The 23484-nt window shown below is 38.8% G+C and overlaps 1 protein-coding gene across 1 annotated transcript in view; it reads right to left on the bottom strand.

The window, feature by feature from the left end:
• The window catches only part of nlgn1 (neuroligin 1), a 248512-nt gene extending 225501 nt beyond the window's left edge, over positions 1-23011 (bottom strand). The window contains exon 1 of the mRNA XM_058401015.1: positions 22392-23011. The gene's annotated coding sequence lies outside the window, so the exon portion shown is untranslated. The remainder of the gene's footprint in view (positions 1-22391) is intronic.
• Positions 23012-23484: the final 473 nt, after the last annotated feature.

Here is a 23484-nt window from a genome sequence, read left to right on the forward strand (position 1 = left end):
ACACCCCTGTCTTGTGCCCTGCTGCCATTTGCAATTGTTGTGCAGGGCTCATAATGGTCGGAGAAGCGACTGTAGCTGCACTTGTTAGAAAAAGCAAGTCGAAATGACTCAAACTGTTCAGGCGTGAGGCACAATAACACACTACTGATATGGTGAGGCATCAATTACTGTCAGAGTGGGAATGAATGACAACATCAGTGCTATTTATGCTCCCCAGCAGCCTTTTAAGCCACTACTTCAGCATGACAAGACATTAATTCATCAACCACAGCAATGACACTGGTTAGAAAGAGAGCAACCCCTCTATTTTCCTTTTACCCAACGCAACCCCTCATTCTCTCCGTGTGTGGCCAAAGAAGTCCGTATTCCGAAGCATGCATTTTTAACAGGCGCTTTGTGGTGTGGGATGCATGATTAATTCATGCCATTTGCTCGCCAGTTCCACTTGATGTCTGAGTGCTGTGGCTCCATTAGTGACAAGGAGGCCTGGACTGCTGAGAAGGGAGCAAAGAGGCAGGACATCACATCAAAAACAGCGCCATCACTGCAACTTGGGTGGAAGCATATCATAAAACCTCCAACCCAACAGACCAACCCAATAGACACTACTACTTAAATAAGGAGAAAGAAAAGCACCTGGTACCCAAAAGATAGGGTCTGCAGGCAACCTCAGACTTGTCCAGCTCAAATCCTTTGGGTACACTCCTCCCTGCATGTTCCTTCATGTAATAGAATCAGCATTAAGTCCCGAGGATTCTTGTGTGCTTCCTCCTGAAGAAACTCAGCATGCACCTCTAACCTCTTGGGATCCACTTCAAATAAATCTCAAGGTGCCAATGAGCAGTGAACCAAATCCTGCCTCTGCCTGCCTTTCTCATTCTGTTCCTCTTTGTGAACACCTCCACATTTTATTAGAATCCCTGTTCCTGGAGCAACATGCTATCCATTCCCAGGTCAGGCAGGTTGAACTTCCAAAATAAGTGCTAATAAAGTTCTACTTTATAATTTGAAGCCACATTTTGAGCCTGAATATGTCATCCTGAGCCTAGTATTTTCCTACAGCAACCAGTTGGGGAAGATCTTTTGTCTACCTGCAAAGCTCAGACAGCTCAGCCCTCGATTAAGGATTATTGATCAATGGCAGTGTCAACACTCTCGAATTGAATGAGATGGAGAGCTTTTTTTTCGGTCAGCAATTTGTTGTCCATAGTGCCGGCACAACTGAAAAGTATTAACAGCTATTAATGCCTTGGGATTGAGTCGTGCTCTCATTACTCGGTTATAATCCTCAAAGTGCACACTGAGATCCACCTCAGGCCCACACAGACTGCATTACTCTTCTTCTGCCTCCTTTAACACAATCCTTACTAATGCATGAATGTATTTTTGGATATTTAGGCTGCGTTAAAGACTCTGCAAAGATCCTGCAGTGAAATAAGGCCTTTTATTTTTTCAACAGTTTTTAAGCTTTGTTTCCTCAAACTAATATGAAACCCAGTTTGTCCCTGATGGTTCACTTTCTGTTTGTCTCTCAAAATGTCAGATTTTGACTTTTCCAGTATATTACTTGCGAGTCTGCCTTTGGGAAATTTTTTGTCATAGTTTTAGTCAATCGAAAATTTTAGAATAGTTGGTAGATGACACTGCTGTGACTTGTGCTAAAAATGACCTTATACTTGTGCTACAAGTAACAGAAGAATTTATAAAGCGTATGCTTTCCTTAAACTGGGACGTTCATTTAACTAGTCAGATTAGAAAACCTACTCAGGAGGCTTCTTTCGCTTTGACAGCAAATGCAATATTTAATTTTTACATAGGAAACAAATGAGACGCCTCATCCTTTATGAATCAATAACTCCATCAAAACTTGTTATACTTTGAAAGTCACCAAGAAAATGTAAGAAATAAACATATCTTAAAGTAAGAACACAAGAATTACATTTTAATAACAATTCAATAAAGTTGAAATGTTCCAAAATAGTTATTATATTTTGGATTATATTATATCATATTCTCCAACCCTGGTATCTTCTTTACACTGGTCACGCTCCACTTACTGTAATTTGTGGTGTGTAAATAGGAGAAAACTAGGAGAACCTCACTGAAACCCACACTGGAGAACATGTAAAGCTTTAAACACAAGCTCATGATTAAACTCTGGAGCTCTGAGGCAGCAACTCTATCCACTTCTCAGCAGGATATGAGAGATTTATCAGTATCTGTTTATCAGTGCATGGATTTAAAATAACGTTAACTTCTTCAGTATAACGTGTAACAAAAATAATCAGAAAAGGGATGGGTGGTCATGCAGAAACGTCCGTGTGTCTTTGTGGCTTTAGGTTTCATGGTCATCATCATGTCTATACAAAGTGATTGTTATTGAACATCTGTAGCTGTTGAGAAAAAAAAAAGTTGAATTCTCACTTTCACAATATTCTGAAGACTCGTGTTCATTACCGGCAAGTCTGCAAAACATTTATGAAAGCTTATGAAATACTTCAGAGATCAATAAGCATTCTTTCGCTCAGTGTCATTCCTAAACAGCTGCCTTTACAAGCTGTTGTGTGCAATGCTTAAGCAATCCTTATGAATGCTGCAGAAACATATCCATGGCATACAGATTCTGTTTCTAGAAATGTATTTATTTCTTTTTGTTTTCTCCACCCATGCAGAGCAAAAAAAATCTAACTTGCCTCTTGCAGAAACAGAACCAGCTTTGGTTTCGGTCATTATTCTGACTGTTTCCTCTTAGTCATTAGGTACACTTCAGTAATTTATTTAACACCAGGCTATTGTGACATGCTGAGTATTTGTTTGACTCGATTATGGCTGTTGTGGCTGCTGCATATAAAGCTTGCTTGTCAGCCTTGGACACACACACACACACACACACTAGGAGTGTAATGCAATGCCATAATGCAGTGCCTCACAAAGATGCTCATGTAGTTATTATTATGCTGGTGATGTTTCTAAAACATTTAGTTGTTTCTATTCCCCAACATGTACACAAACTAGTAGTTTAATATTTACTACCATACCCTGACTAGGCAGTTTCTAAGGATGACTGAATGAAGTTAGATATTCCTATCTTTTCAGGGCGTTTAGATCTCAACCAAGATCAGAAAGAAAAAGACCAAGTGACATTTTTTCAGGTCAGTTTGGGTAAGCCCATGCATTATGTTGTCTCTGGTGCCAGTTCTTGGCTGACATGAGGAACCCAATGTGGTCTTGTCTGTTGTAGCCCATTCACCCCGAGTGCATTCTGAGATGATTCTCTGCTCAACACAGTTACTGAGAGAGGTTATTTGAGCTACGTAGCCGCCACATGATTGGCTGATTGGATGAACTCATGAATGAACAGGTATGCAGATGTTCCTAATAATGTGTGGCTAGTTTTTAAAAAACCATATACGTACACACACATGCAGTTCTGCTCAAATACACTGTACTGGTATTACAGTGCTATAAATATAATGTTGAGAAACATTTTACAGTATTTTGGCTATTTCTAAGGCGAGACTGTATTTCATATTTAGGGCAGCTGTTGAATCTGGTATTCTGCCATGACATTAAGTGTAGCATATAATTTTAATTATTACATTATGTGTTTTAAGTCCAAATGATTCAAATGTAATCAGAAAATCCTTTCACATGGTTCTGCAAATGTTTACTATATTCTGGATGTTGAAATCTCTTCTTAACTTAGTAAGGGTTTCTAAATGGCTGGCATGCAACCAAATGCAAATTACACATCTTTTTTAAAGAGCAGAATTCTATTGCCATTCTCCTACATAATGTGAGATGCTGGCAAAGAAAGAAATGAACTCAACACTTATTAAATAAATAAGCATATTTCCCCTGGCTGAACTGTGTACACTCTCAACCCTTAAGCATGGAGCGTTCTCTGTGGTGCAGTTACAGACTAAGTAGTCATGGATGTAAGAGATGTAGCTACTAAAATGCTGAGTGTATATTCAAGCTGCAAACGTAGAGTTTATGTTTAATAGTAAAACATCGTGTTAGGTTTTTCAAGCAGGAGGCTTACAGCAGTGGAAGAACTAGAAGAAAAATTAGAGCTGTCTGTGTGGAAGTATACCTACTCCACACGCAGACTTACTGATTACAGCAACACCGCATTTAGAAAGCTCATGAATGACTAGATTTATTACATTTATTAGTCTCAAACAGACTTGGGTCTAAGGCTACATCCACATTACCAGGTTGAAGTGAAATAAACACGATGTTCTGGCTTATGCGATAAAAAACAGGTTTTTTTGTATAGAAAAATATGATTGTGGAATCAGACCTGAGCCAGGTTTGTATGAACCTCAGATACATATCTAATGAGTTAGATTGGAATTCATGTGGCTTTCCCACGACAAGTATGTTCATATCACAGTCATCTCCATCATCCGGTGTCAACAGCACAGCAAACAAGATAGCAACAGCAGTCACTATATTCAGTGGAAGGACGAGGAAACGGGTGATATTTCTGTTGAATAGATCCAAGCTAAACTGGAAGGAACCTACAGAAACTGAGTACTGCAGTGAAACAACTGGTGAAGAATTCAATGTGAGTATGAGAGGTGTTTCAGAGGACAGTGCCTTGGACTCATAGGCTATGTTCTAGTTTCTGTGGAGGGTTTCTGTTGTTTACATTTCACACCTCACAAAGCAATGCTTTTCAGGAGGATTGGCAACTCCCAAGTACAGCAGTACTGCCCTGTCCAGAGCATCCTCCAGTCTCTCAGTGTTTCTGAGAAGTTTTGATCTTTAAAAGATACCTATACAGGAGTGATATCAGACTAATCCAATGTGTTTCTTTTCTAGTGCTGTAACAGATTTACAGATTTATTCCTTCTTGGTTTCCAGCATTCACTGTTCATACTAAAACATAATGTTAGTAAACTAAGTAATAGTCCTGAGGCAACATGGAGGGATTGTTTTTGCCTTAAAGAATGAAACCTCTTCGTCTAGAAGCTAAAAGGCTTTTTATTTCCATTACCAAGCAACCCTGTTGCAGCTCTACTTACTGCCGCTATCCTGCCATTAGCAGACTGTTCTGTGTAAATACTACAAATGATTGAGAATATGTTAGAGCATGCTGCTATCAGCTATCATCTAAGTCCTGCTGGATGTAGCGAGGTCGATATGAATATCAATAAGCATTTCCTTAGATCAGAGTTTATTACAGCATCTCACTGGGTTATGCAAATACAGCTCAAAAGAAATTAGTGATTTATCATCTCAATATCCGGCGTCAGCCAAAAACAGCTTTCTTTCTGAGTCTCTGAGGTTTCTTCCTAATGTGAAGGTGTTTTTCTTTCCCAGTTACGTCTCAGGCTTGCTCACTAGTGATCTAAACGTACTTCTGCCTGTAAAGCTGCTTTGGGACGATCTTTTGTTAGACTTACAATACAAATAAAATTAGAATTGAACTCTGTGTGTGTGTGTAGAATCACCATAGAAAACTTTGAACATTTCACACAGTAAATTTGAATAAGATTCCTTTAACAGCAAGGTAAACAGGAGGAAAACAGAGAGCTGTGGATGGTGGTTTATACAGACTCATTCATCACACTGCATATTTTTTTCTATATTTGCACAAAAACAGAAGCCAAAACAACTTTATGCTAACATACAAAACACGGGCGCTCTTCATTGAAATCTCTGCTTCATCATGCAAACCTTGCTGTCCTTCATGGTTTGTTCTTTAAAGGCAGGAATTTCAGCAATCAAGCTCAGACGTTAGCCGATTACTGCACATAATCTTGTATTAATGTTAATTAACTGATTATTTGAATCGTGTTTGTAAAAACAGTGAAACCCTGAAAAACGATGCGCTACCGATGCCCTTCAGGACTGGGACTAAATCATCTTTTATTCTAATTAATCATAATGACAAACAAATTTTGACAGTAATACCTAAAATAAGTTTGCAGACAAAATCCCACTGAGATTTCATAGCAGAGAAATCATTACCTTCATCCGACTAACATCTGATTGCTCCGAATAAATAAATTAATTTATTAATTTATTATTATTATTTATAAAGTGTTTACCGAAGAAATCCTACAATTATATACAGGTTTTCTAACCCTTTTTGTGGGTTCACACTATCATGAAAGCTCTGGGTGATTTTTGTTTGTTTGGTTGTTTGCTTTTTGTCTAATTAATATAAATCGATGCAAAAATGAGAGTCCAAGTCAAGGGAATGACTATTTATAGCTCCTGTAACATGAGTGATAACACTTCACTTCAGGATGTGCAGTTAATGAAAAATAATCAACTTCAGGGTGGTACCTTATATTAAACTGCATCACATCACACCATCATTGATCATTTACCCATAAAAGCACTGTGTTTAATTCTTCCTTATTGGAATTCTTTAGTTCACCGGAATGTTGAATGGAATGATGTACCACCATACTCTCTGAGTCAAAACTCTGAAAGAAAATAAAAAGAAATATAACTGCATGCCAGATAGAAGCTTTTGCTCTTCTAATCTGTTTTGACCCAAGATACAAAAAGCATTTTTTTTTTTAGATGAACTTTATTCAACTGTCCTTGAGGAGGAGAACCAGATGTGCCCATTTCTGTCCCTCTGACACAATGCTCGTTTTTCTTTCTCTGAAAACTTACTTTTCTCTTTCATCTGGTTTCCACATGTCTTCTCTTTCAGAATACAAGCGATCTGCCAGTCCAGGAAACTGGCTGCAAATGCTTCAAAATGCAAATCTCTCTGCTGCTATCATCTATTAATACACCTGTGTACAAACGACAAAACCTTTACAATGGAGCCGGATAATTAAGTGAAATTTTAAGCTTCAGAACTTTAAGCTGCAGAAAATAATTGTGTTACTCTATACATACACTTCCTTTGAAGCGGCCTACCTTGTAAATGATCAGAGGAAAGTAGAGGAGGAAAAAAAATGCCCACACTTCCATGTTCAAAGGGTGACACCAGGAAAGTAATTCATATGCATGTTTAATGAGAGGAAACTGGTTTTGTGAGAATGAAGCTTTAATGCGGTGCAGAGGCAGAGTGCAGAGAAAGTGAGATATGTTTCTGCTTTTTCCAAGAACCCAGTGTTGCAGAACCCTGTGGGATATGGTAGATGGTAGTGGTTAAGGTGTTGGACTATTGATCGGAATGTTGTGAATTTGAATCCCAGGTCCACCAAGTTGCCACTGCTGGGCCCCTGAGCAAGGCACTTAACCCTGAGCAAGGCCTTAATTGCCATAACCCTTAACTGCTATAAAATGAGAGAAATTCTTAGACGCTCTGGACATAAATGTAAAAAAAAACCAAGTCCAGTGATGAAGTCAGACCTGACCACCTCCTATAACCCTTCCCCTAATCCAGGTGAGCACAGAATACCACAAATACCAACACACTTATCTAGCATGAACTCTGATAGGAGGAGCTTGTCTGACTCCACCCCCTGGTTTTGCAGCAAAGGTTACTTAAAGCAGAAATATTTCCCAGTTATACATTCCAGTGTCATTTTAACTCTAATCCAGTGTACGGCTTTATCAAACAGTACTTCTTTTAAATATGTGACAGATTTAATTGTCTTCTCATTTCATGTTGACTAAAGACAAATCAAAGTGGGCAATATTAAAGCTGTGATTTTTCCATTCTTATGATTCACAATCAGTATCTTCCTATCAGTTACAGTACTGGTACTTAATACTTAATAGATACACGGGTTTGGCCTTCAGATAAAAGTCACTACAGTACTGTGATTAAAGAGCCATTCTAACATTTTTTTTTGCTGTGTAAAATATTCTTCTCATATTTAAATAATATCTTGCTTTTAAAAGTTTCCAGTGACACTAAAGTGATTTCCTCTTACAAAATGCATGCCCTTTTAAATTGGCACGCACTAATGTACTGCACCGCAAACCCAGTTTTCACAGATATACTAATTATCTAACTTCAGTAAATGAAATGTGCCACTGAGTTTTAATTGCAGTGTGGAATGCGACTTGAGTCACAATGGTCTAAAACTGTACGCAGCACTGCATGAGAGGCAATGGATATCAGTGTGAGTCTGGCCATAGCAGAAAAGTGAGAGTGAATCATTGCATGCCCTTGGGGTTTCAGAAGCACCCACTCAGTCTTGCTGGACATGAGGAGAGCAAACAAACATCAGAGGCCCTGAAGAAAATAGGAGGGGACCGATAGAGGCTGCAGTTCTCACCACAGTGAGTGAGTACTTAAGAGGTGCCATATCTGCTCCAAGACTTTTGTAAAGCGAGTCAGACAGACAGCTAGCACAAAGACGCCAATACACTCCAAGATCCCTGCTATAAACATTCTCAGAAAGCACATACTATCTTCTCTACTATTAAAAACGCTTTCTGCAGAGCCTCATGCATATATTCTATTGAGGAGAGATTTCTGTTTGGGAGTGACCTGCGATAAGATAATCCATTGTATTTTTTTTTACAGAAAAATCTTACAATTTGCTCTTCCATCAACCAGTAATAGCGTTGCCTTTTTCTGACTGCTTTTATGGAAGAGCAAACCCTGCCTGGATTCAAGGTGGATATCAATAGTGCAGGCTTCCTTTTCTTTAAGAAATGGTATTGTATGCTACATAAAAATAGCTTTTGCAGGAGATATTTTCTCCTTGAATGCACAATGTATATATTGTTGAATAGCAGGCAAATGTAGACAATTCTATAGCGTCTTTAATTCAGAAGGGAAAACGTGGTGGCTTCACACATCTTAGAGGAAGCACCTGCTAGCTTTGGTTTTTTTTGTTGGTGGCAGTCGTGTGTGATGTGTAGTTTAGGTCGGAATTGGGAAAATTAAGGAAAAGAAAAATCCTACAAAGCCATTAGTTATAATACATATATGTATATATATATCAGATGGTCTCCAAGTCTCCAAAATACACTGAGTGATGAATAATATTATGCAAAAGCTTCATATTTCACACTTTTAAGACAAAAGACTAAAAGTATTGGTTTGTTATCATTTTATGATATTTGTTAAATATTGAAAAATGCAAATGACCTCACAATCCACATCTTCTGCTATAAACGTTGACAGGTGTTGAATTTTTCGTATTGTATTATTCATTTTGTTTTCTTTCGAGGCATCTGAGCTTTACGATACTTGGATTCCACTTATAGACAGAAGCCTTATTCAAGCAGGAGTAGTTTCTCAGTGTGAAGTCTGTAATGAAATATTTGCATGTCTCCCCTGTGACGAAACACTTAGCAGATGGCTATGAATTAAGGCAGAACGAGTACGTTTCCTGCAGGTTTCGTTTGTGAGCAAAAACAGAATTTTGCATCTCACATATGGTGATAATCTACTAGTTTCATGATACCCTGGCATATGAGACTTTAAGCTTTATACTTATAAAATTTTGTTTATATATTGTCATATTTTCCAATTGTGGTTTAATTTCAATGGATTAAAATAACAGATTCAGGGGTAGCTAAAAATGAAGGTTAAAATGAACCTTAAAGCTCTTATCAACAGTATAGCTGTATTTAGAAAATATGAAACTGCCAGAAAATGCTAATATTTGGCTAAAAATGTATGTTTATAAAATGTGGAGCACGTGCAAGTTACATTATTGACTGGTGAGCTGTTCATCTGCCCTTTTTCAAACTTGGTTTAATAACTTTCTCAAGTTCTCTAATAAAATCAGAAGGCCTTGGCAACTTGGGTGCTAGAAATGATTTCCCACTGCTGGCCAGGATGATGGGCTCCCCCTGCTGAGAACTGGTTCATTCCTAGATTTGCTCTATCCTAGGGAGATTTTCCCTTTTCTTGCTCACTAGGGGTTAAGTCCCTGAATGCTTCTGAAGCTGCTTTGAGACTATAATAAATTAAAAAAAAAAAAAAAAGGATTTTCTCCATGGTTCTTTCTGTGGTTAAAAGGTCTTTCTCTGATATCCCAGTCATTAAAAAAATTACTTTATCATTGTTCCCTAAGAATCTTTTGAAAAACTGTTTTCAACAACTTTTACTTTGTAGCTTTTTTTTATTTTTTTTACTAGAGGCCAAAAAATGGAAATTCCTCTTCTGGGCTGCCATACAGGATGTTCATTATTGAATTTCTTATCATGTCGCACTCCACAGTGGAGATTGTCGTAGTTACTCAGGACTTCAAGAGTATTTAACAAATAAGTGTATTTCTGTATTTATTTGGCCTACCATGGGTAATATATTCATAGAAAATTACAAAAAAAAAAAACAAAAAAAAACACAAATATTTCTTCTACATCTTCAAAGTAAATGTTGATATCAAACCCATTTGTGCTCTCTGAGATGCCTCAGGTACTTGGTCATAAGCAATTAAAATTTGAAGGTGTTATCTTCAACCACTAAAATTCTGTGTAAGGTTATCCCAACAGAACTAATTTTATATCAGACTTTCAGTGATCAAATAATTCATTTGTTTATACTGATTGAAAATGTCTGACAAGTAGATTTCCATTCCACTGGAATGCAACACCAACATCCTGGGGAAAAAGGTTACAGACAAACGGTCTGATATGTTGATTGGTGTCAAAACCTTGATGTTTAAATCTGATGCTAAAATCAGGGCTGTTTCTAGGCAGTTATCTAGGTTTTCTGTTCCCAGAGTGTCTTGATTTGCCTTTCCAGTAACTCGAATTCTATGCTCAGCATCTACAGTTCCTAGTAATCCCAAAGTGCTCTCAACATAAATTAGAAAGCAAATATCTATCACACATTCATCTTCAGTAATCGCTTTATCCTGGTCAGGCTCAGTATGCATCCGGCGCCAAACCCATGAACACGGGGAGAAAGGGAGGAGAATTTAGCACTGAAAATCTAGCTGTCTGCACTTTTAGGACAGTAAGAGGAAACTGGAGAAACCCAGAGGAAACCCATGCTCATATGAGGAGAAGGAAGGTGTTCAGAAACGCTCACAGTAACCTAAGCTGAAGATCAAACCGTGAAGCCTGAAGCTGAGGCAGCAAAAAGCAAACTTAACTAGTGTGTCCATTCTTCTCTAACCTCTCTCATCAACATGGCATTTCTGCCTGCAGACCAGCTGAACGCTGGAAGTTTTGATTTATTCTGTGTAAACGCTAGAGAATGTTGTGTGTGAACATCCCAGGAGCTCAGCAGTATCTGAAACACAAAACAGCCCAATCTCACTATGGTCACTGAGATCACATTGTTTCTGTAGATGGATGTTCGATGTGTATTTTAATTGAAGCTCCTCTCGTGTATCTGCATGATCTTCTACATTGCTCTGCTGCCACATGATTGGCTGATGGATAATTAGATAATTGATTGATGTCCTCAGTAAACATTACTTATGTTTTATTGCACGCTCAAAAAAAAAAGACACAGATTGATCTCGTACTCGGCCGTTTCTCCAACGTGTGCTCTTTAGGAGAAAAACTCAATGCTCGACAATTGAAACAAGCAAGGTTCAAGAGTGCTGATGTCCATGGAATAAAAAAATGAGGGAATAGAAGAACATTTCCTGTAGCAGACAATTAATCAGCCGTGACAAAAAACAGAAATCCATTGAAGAAAAACAGGAGCAGAAGCGAATCATACAGATTAATGCATCTACTGCACTTAGCTAGCTAGCTTAGGTGAAAGGCTGCTGCTATTGTCAGATCTGACAAAAGAATGGGCTACCTGTTTGACAAGCCATCATTGTATTCTCTAATCCAATAGTCGACAGGGCCTGCTGCCTAAGAAGTCTTGTCAGCAAATTGAAGCAGTGCTCCTGTAGGCATGGATCAAGGCCTGGCACCGCACGGCCATGTTCTCAGTGCATTTGGCCTGGCTCCAGGGTAATTTTCATAAGGACAAGTAAACTATGGGGCAGCACTAGACAGAGCGTGCAGGATGATATCCCTGCAAACATGAGCTCTCACTGCGTGTTCCGAATACTAATGCGTCCATAAAGCAAACGCGCAGCCGTCTGGTCGGGCTACTTCCAGCATTCTCGAGGGTTCCTTTAGCCATTTTTAAGAGTGTTTCTGCTCTTGACATTTAAAGCATAGAAAAAAGAAAGAAAAAAGAAAAAAGCTTCGTAAACACTGTTCTTATCTAAATCTATGGGCTTACTGGTTCTAATATCCCAGCAGTGCAGCGCTGCATACTAACGGTTATGAAGAGGTCATAAAGTCAACCATTTCTAGGATATTTGGCTGTGAGGCAATGAGGAGAGCTGAAAAATAAACGTTTCCTCTTAAATAACCAGCAAGGTTTTGACGCTTTTACCACTGCTTGGGAAACAGGAAATTAATGAATAACACAGCACAAGCAATACCGGACCATAAAAGTCGGACACGTATAATCAGATGACTTTTTTTTTTTGATTGGTACACTAAAGAAAGCAGCAATTTTATTCATAAAAAAAGCAGAGTGGATTAAAGCAGGAATGTTTTAGGACAGAACAGTAAAAAATTGCTATGTACAGCCTGTAATTAACTATCAAGCCCTCTGGCCCCACTCTTTGTGTTTTTATTTAATGGTACGTCGCATTTATTCCAACCCCTTAATTAAGTTTGTACAAAAAGGTTTAGGGTTGAGTTCGGGTTCAGAGCAAAGAATTGGATATTAATTGTTAGTGGTATTATGTTGGTGCACTTTACAAAATCAGTAGAATAAACCACGCACAAAAAAGCTTAATCATCTGCTCTGTGTACAGTGATAGTTCTGTTTGAAATATCAGATATTTGATATAATTATCTTTAGCACTCGAAATGGCTAAATCTTTGAAAAATAAAATATATCTGAACAAGAAGTACTTGATGCTGAGTATAATGGTAGATAAACTACATTTAAACATAGTAAGCATCCATTTAGGGCTTATGTTGATGATCAATTGATTCAAGGACCTGACTTGGAGCAAAGGCACATGGTTCTTTATAATAAACCAGTTCAAAATGTTCCTCAGTATGACATAACATGCCCAGGTATAGAGGAACTGCCAGAAATTGTTCAATTAGTCTTTGTTGTCTGTACACAAGTAAACCTGGAAAAAGGGTTTAATAGAGCTATAACTAAATTTGTCTTCCAGCTTCATGTAATTTTATGCTAAGGGCTCTTAAGTATAATTAGATATTAAAGTTCCTAAATAGAAAAAGTATTAACAACAAAATTTCCAAAGACGTTCAAGAAACCAAATGTCCTACAAGAAACTAAAACCTGCAAAGAGGGCTAAAACAAACATGGTTTAAATCACACAGTAATCACGGTGTGTTGCAATTCATCTTAGTGACTTTGGCAACTGGTTTAAATCCAAGAGACTGGACCTTCATGTTGATGAGCAGCTGAATCACCCAGGTGCCGATGTAATGATAATATTCGATTATATATTAATTTCCAAAAGAGACACAACAGGAAAAATTCTTTTCCCAAACCTTTAGATTAGATTAAATCTGTCTGGGTTTTTCTGTAGGAGTGAGGGTTGTGTCAAGATATTTTCGGAAGATTTAACTTGATTGTCTTGCATTTCCAGAACTCTACGGATATAAATCCTACAACTGCCGGCTTGGGTTTTTAGATGGCTCCATTGATTTGTGAATTGTGAATAAGATGTTTCTCGCACCACTCAGACAGTTAAGCCCATTTTTTGTCTCTGAAAACTTCCATTATGAAATGCTAACCTTCCCTTATCTTACTTTCTCTTAGTTTTTTTTTTTTCTCAAAAGAGTTTTTAACACCGTGAACATGATTTATGATGACCTGATAAATCTGTCAGGTCTGACATGATGTGTTCAACCATTTAAGAAACAAAGATTTTTAACTTTATTTATCACTTTATTCTTGCCACTATTAAGCTCAAACCCTGCAGATCGAGGCTGGCTTTAAGTGCAGTATTTGTTTGTAGCCTATATTACTGCAGTTGTCCAGGGCCCTGTTCATCGTGAATACACCTTCAGCTCATGTCACTGAGCCAAAAATCCAAGAAAGCGTGATCATGATCTCCGGACCAGCAGTACTAGCTGTAGTTGTCAGGATCTTCGCAATAAGAAGTTAAGAATTAAGAATGGCGTGAGTGTTAGACGGATTTTTCACAAGCCGTCAGAAGAGTGTATCTCCCATTCAAACAGCTCCGCACTCCAAGTGGAAAAAGCACTAGTATCAACAAACCCTGTCTAGTGTAAAGTCCCTAAAGAGGGTTTTGTTGAGTAGACAAAATAGAGAAGTGCAAAGCCCCATGAGCATCATCTGTAAAACGTGGAGTCTGACCCGGCTTACAAAAACAAAAGAGAGACTAAAAGAGAGAATGGGATACAGGCAACAGATGAATGTGTACGGCTGTGGGTTTTTTGCTTAGTACAGGATGAAGGCAAGTAAACAATTAGAATAATTACATTTCCCGTTCTATGCTCGTTCCTTAACTAGATTGCTCCGAGCTCTCAGAGTAAGCTTATTAGTGGTCACTTATTAGAAAAGGATAAGTAGCTAAGGTGCATGGTGTAGTATTTATTACCCATTTAATACCTGTAAGAGGTTCCATTTGGTTCCATTAAGTTACAAACAGAGACGACATGACAGTATTTTATAACTAAGAGATTATTGGTTTAAAGCCAGCCACAGTTTGAATCCTGATGGTGCTGTAGCCATCCAAGAGAGCAAAATTGACTGTGCTGTCTGGGTTGGCGGGAAGGCAATATCCTCTCTCCTGTCAATAAGAGTGACACTAGGCAATCATGGGAATCTGTGAGCTCATGTATTCTGAAGAGGTTGGATAGCACTTTCCTTCAAGTGTGATCAGCTGCCCTGTGATGCAACATGAGTAGTGTGAAGAGATGTGGTGGTGGCTTCACGTGTCTCGGAGAAAGAATGTCTTCATCCACCCTAGCCCGGGAGCTATCACGTGATAGGGAACAGTGGGCTGATAGGTGGGAATTGGCAGGGTTCTACAATTTAGGAAGAAAAACAGTATATTCATTTGTTTACATCTCAAGCACAAATTAGATTTAAACCACAATTTGAATGAAAGTTACTATAAAGCATTACTGAACTTTATATACTTGTTAGCCAGAAGGCCGATTAAGGATAAATGAGAATGAGAGTATCCCATTGTATAAACAATGTATTCTGAAAATTAACTAAAATCAAGGCAACTCACTTACCACTACCTCTACCTCTACTGTCAGTAGAGAAGTTCCTCATCGTTTGATGGAGTCAGAATATAGAGCACAGTGGACAGGAAGTCTGCAGTGGTGCATCACCAGCGGGGACATGATATGTCAATATGAGTAACCTTGGCGATGGACCCGTGAAAAGATCTACGACCCACGTACAAGCACATGGTGGCATATTACTCCTCCGGCCATGCCTTTAATCTACTGGAGTGGCCGAGGCTGCTTTTAAAAGCCAGTCAGCCAGAATGGAACGTAAAGATTCAAGGCAGAAAGGTCGTGTTTCTCATTGTCCAATATGAAGAATCACGCTGCCGTGTCCCTCCACACACACAAATCAATGCAATCTGCCTTAAACAACATTCAGACCTTAACATTTGTTACATATACAAGTGCACTCATGTCTCCGCTGACAGGAAAGCATCACATAACTAGCACAGTCATGTATTCGTAGCCAGTATATGACCTGTTACAGACACACAAGAAATGTTAGTGTCTGCTAGTGCTTAAATGATCTTAATTCATTCTGTTAAGCTAATCAGGAAAAGGGCTTGTCAGGTCATGGCTTAAATTACACTTAACATTCTTTAAAGCAATTTGTCACAGTAAAAAATGATAAAATTGGGATTAAAAATAACTCTAAAACTGCATACGCAACTGACGTTCACAACACCAAGGTTTTCAAGGATATATCAATCAATCCAACGTTTTCATTACTGTGAAACTTAGTCATAGTAAATATTACACTCCTTCTCTTTCATAATTGCCACATCATATGACAGAAATATTACAGTGTACAATTATACAGTGTAAATAATCTGCAATTCCATGAGTTGACTTAAGCTCCATTTCCCATATTTTTTTTTTGCTGATCTGCTTCCAGCCAAAAGCAAAATTAGAGTTGACAGCATTATTTGCGTCCAAGCTGTCTAGAGTCAGCAAATGGTGAAGTGAGAAAATTCTCCTGAATTTTAAAAAAGCTGGTTCAAAACACGTCAGTTTTTAGAGAAATGTGTGATGTCAGCATTGGTGGTGCAAATCAATATGACAGACATGTCTTTCTTTTAGTAATGATTCTCAAGCACTTTACTTGAGTGCCTGACAATCATTTCAGCACAGAGTCTTATGAAGTTGTTGACTACTGAGTCCACAGAGCTGCTTAAATAAAACAAGCTTATGTTATCTAGCCAACATGTCTGGAAATTCAGATCTGCTTAATAGTTTAGCAAATCACCATCTCCTCCTGGTAAATTTATAACACTTCACTTGGCTAGAGGAAAAGATACATGAGTTACCTTTGGTTACAACGGGAGTGGCTTATGGCCATAGATGTTAGTGAGACTAGACAACCATAACAATGACAATAATGACCGAAAAAATCATGTGTCATATGTGACCTATGCTTTAGGCTCAGATGCAATTCTAGGGATGATGGTGACCCCAATAAATGCCAAACTTTTTTTGAAAAGCACAGTACAGATAAATGCTTGAATCTGATTGGTCAGTAGGTGAGTACTGTTTTCATATAACAGCACAGGTGGTTCCAGCTATACTGATTTTACAATAATAAATGGATTTTAAATTTGTTTAACAAAATATATTTCATCCTGATCGTCCATAGCATTAAAACCAACTGCCTAATATTGTGTAGGTCCCCCATGGTCTAGTGGTGATGTAGGCACTTTTGATGGTGGACAGGGGTCAGTATGAACACTCTGACCAGACTGCAGCTGTGATGCACTGTGTGTTTTCTGACACCTCTCTATCATAGCCAGCATTATCTTTATTTAGCAATTTGTGCTAGAGTTGCTCTTCTGTGGGATTAGGCCAGACAGGCTTGCCTTCACGCTCAACGTCCATCAGTGATCCCCGTGACAGTGGTTCATCACTTGTACCACATTTGTTAGGTACTAATCACTGCAGACTGGGATCACCCCACAGGACCTGCTGTTTTGGAGATGGTCTGACCCAATCATCTATCCATCACAATTTAGCATCTATTCTGAGAACTGACTGATTAATATATCCCACACCTTGACAGGTGCCAATATAATGAAATAGTCAATGTTATTCACTTGGTGGTTTCACTGTTATGGTTTATCAGAGGTTTTGTTTAAAGACAGCTAAAATAACAGGCTGTGTATGTGTGTGTGTGTTTGTGTGTGTGTGTGTGTGTGTGTGTGAGAGAGAGAGAGAGAGAGAGAGAGAGAGAGTGAGAGAGAGAGAGAGAGGCTGGTACAGAAATGATTGCTTATTGAGAACAGGAACTAACTCACTAACGTCTCTCAGACGTTCCACATCATTAAGTCTAACTATAAACTGTTAAAATGCAGACGTCATTCATTAATAAATTAAACATTGTAATCATTGGCAAATCCCTGTGGTATAAGTGGAACAACACACTCCAGACTGTGCTGTTATGCTGTTACACACCTCGTGCCACATCACACCCCCTGGCGTGCATTATTTTCGTATAACAGCGCAGTCTGTTGTGTGTTATTCCTTACTCATGGCTTAGCCTGCAGTTATTGTCCTTAATTATGTCAGCATTAGATTATCTCCACTTACCATAGCTTCATCTTGTCTTTTCTTGCTTTTTCTTTCTTTTCTGCTTTCCAGAAAGGTATGTTTCTTTCATTTTTAAATCTATGACCATGTAAAATGAATTTGTGCCAGTCCCGCATGCTAGAGAGATAAGGCACCATGTAGTGTTGTACATTACCCCATGAGGGAGACCTGCATGTTGATATGACATTTACATCGACTTATTGTCACCCTTCAGCAGCCATGCAGTTGCCCCTCAATAAAAACTTGACAGATAGCAATGCTTGAATGTTCTTGATCAAACTTATTATATACCCCAATTCTCAGTGATATAACACAAAGATGTAGTCTGGTTTAAAAGCCAGCGCCACCAGCACAGATCAAATGCCTAATGAAAATTCCTGTCACTAATGTCAGTGTGTGAGCCGAACACAAAAGTACTATCACTAACATTCCTGTCTGCTGCTCTCCTCACTCATAAACAAAACATTTTACACAAAAAACGTGAAATTGTTTCCAACACATCAACTTCGAGAACTGACACAAGGTCACAGCGAGCCTGGAGCCTGTCTTAGTGGTCTCGGGCCAACGAGGGGGACACTCTAAATGTGGCACCAATCTATTACATCACACACACACTCAGACTCATTGGCTAATCTGCCTATGACAGGTGTTTGGACTAGGGAGGAAACTGGAGTACCCAGAGGAACAAGCAAACTCCATGAACACAGGGTAGAGGCAGGAATTAAACCCCCAACCTCAGAGGTAAATATGCTAACATCTAAACCACCGTGAGCCATGTCCTGACATTTAGACACTTCAAATATAACATACAGTCACAAATACCCCTGCTACTGAAACTGCAGCTCTTTCATTTAGCTAGCTTTCTAATCCGAACACCACCACACATCTCATTAAAGCTTTATCAATATACAGTAAACCGAAACAAAACTGTTATTGAGTTCAGCTCTGTTGTTATGCTCAGTGTCATAAGAATTCAGTCATTTAAATTATTTTTGACATTTAAGAAAATCCTTCTCAAAATATGAAATGAGGGATCCCTGCTTGTCAATCAATCACAATATTATTGTGATGGACAGCATTAATGATAACATAACAACTTTAATTACACAGATAAATAAATTGTATTTCATAGTTATCCAGTAAAATATTAATATTGTCAACTGCTTTCCTTTCACCTGCACAGAACAACAGTGGCATCTCTCTGACATTTACATATCACACAGAGACTTTATCTCTTTATCTCTTTCTTTTCACAGCTTCCACAAAAATCCATGGATCAAATTTATATGTCCAACAAATGTAGACTGTAAAACAGGGATTCTCCTGCATTTCATGAACAATATTTAAATAATATTTCTCAGGGCTAGCATTTTATTCCTGAACGTTCCACTGACAGAACACAATAAGATCATGTTGATCATATCCATAGACTGTTTTTGATTTTGCTGAAATTTGGATTAAATCCCATTTATTTCAAAGGATGAGTCAATTTGGCTAAAAGTTTGTAGCTAAACCTGAAACAAACAAAAAATAGTTATTTTGGTAATAATGGCTTGTAATTTCCACAGCTGTAGTGAAATTAAATAGGTCCTCAGACCCCAGTTTGAGGGGCAAAGGATCAATTTTGGGTAAAATCATAGCTGTCCATGCTGAGAAGAAAGACGTTAGTGTTCAAACAAAGTGCCGCCTAACGTGTGACACATCAGAGTGGTAAAATTGGCGAGGTATTAATAATATTCACTGACTCATCATGTATAAATGTCAGCCTGTGGAACAGAATAATGCATTTTGGTTGGACTTAGTGAATAAAAACTCTTTAAAAAGGAATAAAGATGATGCAAGTTAGTTGACGGATCAGTGTATAAAGGTTTCCCGGTCTTCATTCTGACAGATCGTCAAACCTTTCCTATACAAAGTGGATATATTTCACCATATGAAGAGAAAACCCTCCCTTAACATTTATTAAAATGTCACAGAACATGTCCAAATAATAGCCTTACTCATGATGCTCCACAGATTGGACCCCATGCTAAGCTCGAACTAAAGCTCCACCAGGCATTAAAAGTCAGCAGCGATGTCAGCGTATGACACTGCTCAATAGCATTGAGCTCATTGGATCAGGCCAGGAAGTGCATAACTCCCGCTCCTGAGCGACGGCCCCAAAACAGAGCGCATCGTGCTGCATTCTAATCAGGGCTAATGATCATCATCAGCCCCTGTTGTTTGTTTCCATTTTGGATAGTGTTAACCACAGCGAGCACTGAAATGAGGTCCTAACCATGTGCAAGGTGGGTGAGCGACAACGAGTGGGTTATGAAGCATTATTAATCGCACTGGTGACTGAGCACAGCCGTGATAATTGAGCGGCAGGGGTCCTGTGTTAGTCAGCCAGAGAGACGGGGCAGTGGAAAGAGGTCTAGCTGTGATCCAATGCGATACAAAACAGCTTCCAGCATGTCTCTTATACAAGTCCCGTCTCCATACAGCTGAGACGTTCCGTCAAAATGAAAGACACTTCATTAATCAAGCAAGTGAGCACGTCTGTATAAGAGACAGCTGTGTTTTAATTAACTTATTGTGCAATGGGCTAAAACCATGATTGCTGTTAAGTGGCAATGTGATGCACTGACCCTTTCTAAAGAAAAACAATGTACCATTTAGATTAACACTCTTCACCTAAGGCAAGTCGCTAACACATCGCCAGTTAGAAGTATGCAGCTTCCTCATTAATGAAATGGGTGGCAGGCAGTTTAAGTATTTTCATGGGTCACCTGTGAGTGAAGGATATAAATTACATATAATCAGATCACTATTTTTAGTTCATTTTCATGCCTCATGGTATCTGCATCTAGCCTTCAACACCACTAAAGTTTTTCCACTTGATATATAATTTTATCTGTTTGCTGAACTTCAACTATCAACTTTTCAACAACATCATTTTACATCATTTAATCAGCAACAGACCAACATTGTTTATCTCCTGTGCATCTAGTTGTGAGTTACAATGTACTTGACATTTTGAGAGAACTATTTGAAGCCCTAAACCGATATAACACATTTGTGGCCAGGACGTTTGACCCAGTGTCTGGTGGTAAAATATATTCAGCTACCACAAGTGTTCACTGGGGAATAATTCGTATGACGGACCATATCAGTCTGAATAAACTTTAAGAGATAGAAGTGAAAGGGTCATGTTAATGGTTACATTAGTGAAGCCTCAGAACAATAAATTCGCTCTCTCAGGTCTCATTGACGTCTCATTGGACATATGAGCATTGGTAGTGTGGGGTGGGGTTGGGGGTTGGGTTGTTTGATGTCTGAGAGCTAAACCAGATGCAACATCTCACCTCCTGGATGATGTCCAAAGGGACACATAAGGTAGAATTAAACATGCAAGAACAATGACTTACTCTTAATCATCCATTTAAAATCTAATTTAGAAAAACATTTCTGCACAAATCCACTGGGGTAAGTTACTTGTGGAAACTACTTATTTTCCAGAAAAAAAGGCACCTTCATTAATTTAATCACGCCTGTCCTAAAATGCTCCTTGGCTCTATTTGCTGTTAGAGAGGACAATTACATGATTGCAGACGTCACCATGCCAAAATGAGTAATACCCTATTACTTTGCAATGATGCTGCACTTACAAGGGACCTGGCAGCAACTTATCACGAGAAGTAATGAAACTGGAAGTAAACATTAGAGGTAGACTGCCATCTACAGGAAAAAGTTCAAGAGGTTGGTGCCCAAATATTGGATTGAAATTGTCACTGAAATGCATTGTCTTGTTCACCTTTCATACATACGGCACATTCAGATCTCGGTAGAAACCTACATCATACGCCTAGCAAGATACAATCGCATATCATTCCATATAATTGGGTGCTGTCTAAAAGAGAGCTAGAGTGTTAATACACCAAGTAATTTAACAGCAATGCAGATAAATTTCAAAACTTTTACACTCTTCACTCATGATTGATTGATAATGACTAAAAGAGGCAAGTGGTCTTGAACATCTTCAAACTAATCAGTCTTGAGGTGAGGTTCTTAGCATTTATGTGCCATGACGAAAACTGAATTCGATAGGAATGTAGATCTCCTAGAGGAAGGTTGGCAGCCATTGCTAGAACTAAAATGGCCAAGCGCTAAAATCATATCCAGGCCTGCTGATTTCTTGACAAGTTGATAAAGAGCAATTAAATCAGCACCATGGACAGCTGCACAGTTTCTGCTGCTGGACGGAAACCATCGCATCTCTCTCTCTCTCTCTCTCTCTCTCTCTCTCTGCCTCTCTCTCTTACACACACACACATACACACAAGCAAAGCACGCGCACATGCACGCACGCATTCTTACAGCCTACACAGATTGCGTGGTTCAATCCTATTATCAAACATGACATTTAAGAATGCATACACTGATCAATCCGGGTTTGTATCTTGCAGAAAGGCCACTTTCTCTATACTAAGAATGACCAAGAAAAAAATTATACCCAGCACAGAGAGAGAGAGAGAGAGAGAGAGAGAGAGAGAGAGACGGAAAGTATTTATGCGAAACAATCCTCATTTTAAGTTATCTTCTGTGTACTGAAAGTTTTCTGTAATTACATTATTACAAACATTAGCGAAAAAACGCGCAAACGTTTGAATGAGTTTATGCAAATCTGCAAGGCTTTAATGCTGCTATAAATTATTGGCACGTACCTTTTTTCGCCAAGAATCAGACTCGATTCACGACTCAGCCAAAATCCTCAGTGTGATGGAACTATGTTGAAATGATGCGTTACAAATTCCCCCAAAAAATCGCCCACAGTTCATATAAAGCCTATGATCTTGCTTTATTTTCGCACTAAACGATTACTCGTTCAGTGTGTTGCTGTGACTCAGAAGAGAGAAGCAGAAAAATGATGGAGCTTTTTAGCGTACAGATCCCCGAAAAGCATCGGCAGCATCACAGACTCTACATTCTCTTATGCACGACAAGCTGGTGCACAAAAAACCCTTGCAAAATCCAGTTTCATTTAAATCAGCGCACTTTGCTGGACCGGTGCTAGATCGTAATGCCCACGCGCTGCTTCGACGTCCAGTCTGAGTCACTCCAGTCTGATGCTGTGATAAACCCGAAAGGAACAGCTGGAGGAAGACGTGTGCCTTTGATATGCACACGCACAGCTGATGAAGTTTACTGTATAAGGAAAGACTGCGGCTCCTTTCTGCCTCCAAACGTTACAGTCACGCTCGAGCTCCAAAGTGGCGCGAGATTGGCCAGGGAGCTCCGCGCGCGCGCAACAGTGACGCAGACGGCGTTTTGGAAAAGGCAGCCTCGTTGCGGGTCAGTGAACGAACCAAACTTAACAGCGCTGTTGGAGGCTTGTCTGTGGGACTGGCTTCCTACTCCTACACCTTAATTCCGATTTAATATCCGGAGCCTTCAAGTACAGTTTCATTTTGTTAATAGGGATCAAATAGTGGCACTCTTCTGTTCTGTACAGCGCACGCGCTCCGCTTCCTACACTTCCTGGAAAAGAAAACAGGGTGAACTCAGATATATTAATGATTTGGTTGTTGAATTTGTCTAAACTGTTTGCAAATAAGGAATAATATTTTTTTATTAAATCATATGATTTATATCCTAAATAGTGTTATGCTGTATTTAATGATTTAATGTAAGCTAATGTAAGATACCTGTTAACACCTGCCCAGGGACTACAGATGAGTTTGAGCCTTTCTGGGCTAACTCACACATTTCCACATTCATTTAACTCCCTAACAAATTAATCAGGATATTTAAAAAAAA

The sequence above is a fragment of the Hemibagrus wyckioides genome, linkage group LG10, assembly GCF_019097595.1.
Source record: "Hemibagrus wyckioides isolate EC202008001 linkage group LG10, SWU_Hwy_1.0, whole genome shotgun sequence".
In the NCBI taxonomy this organism is placed as follows: domain Eukaryota; kingdom Metazoa; phylum Chordata; class Actinopteri; order Siluriformes; family Bagridae; genus Hemibagrus; species Hemibagrus wyckioides.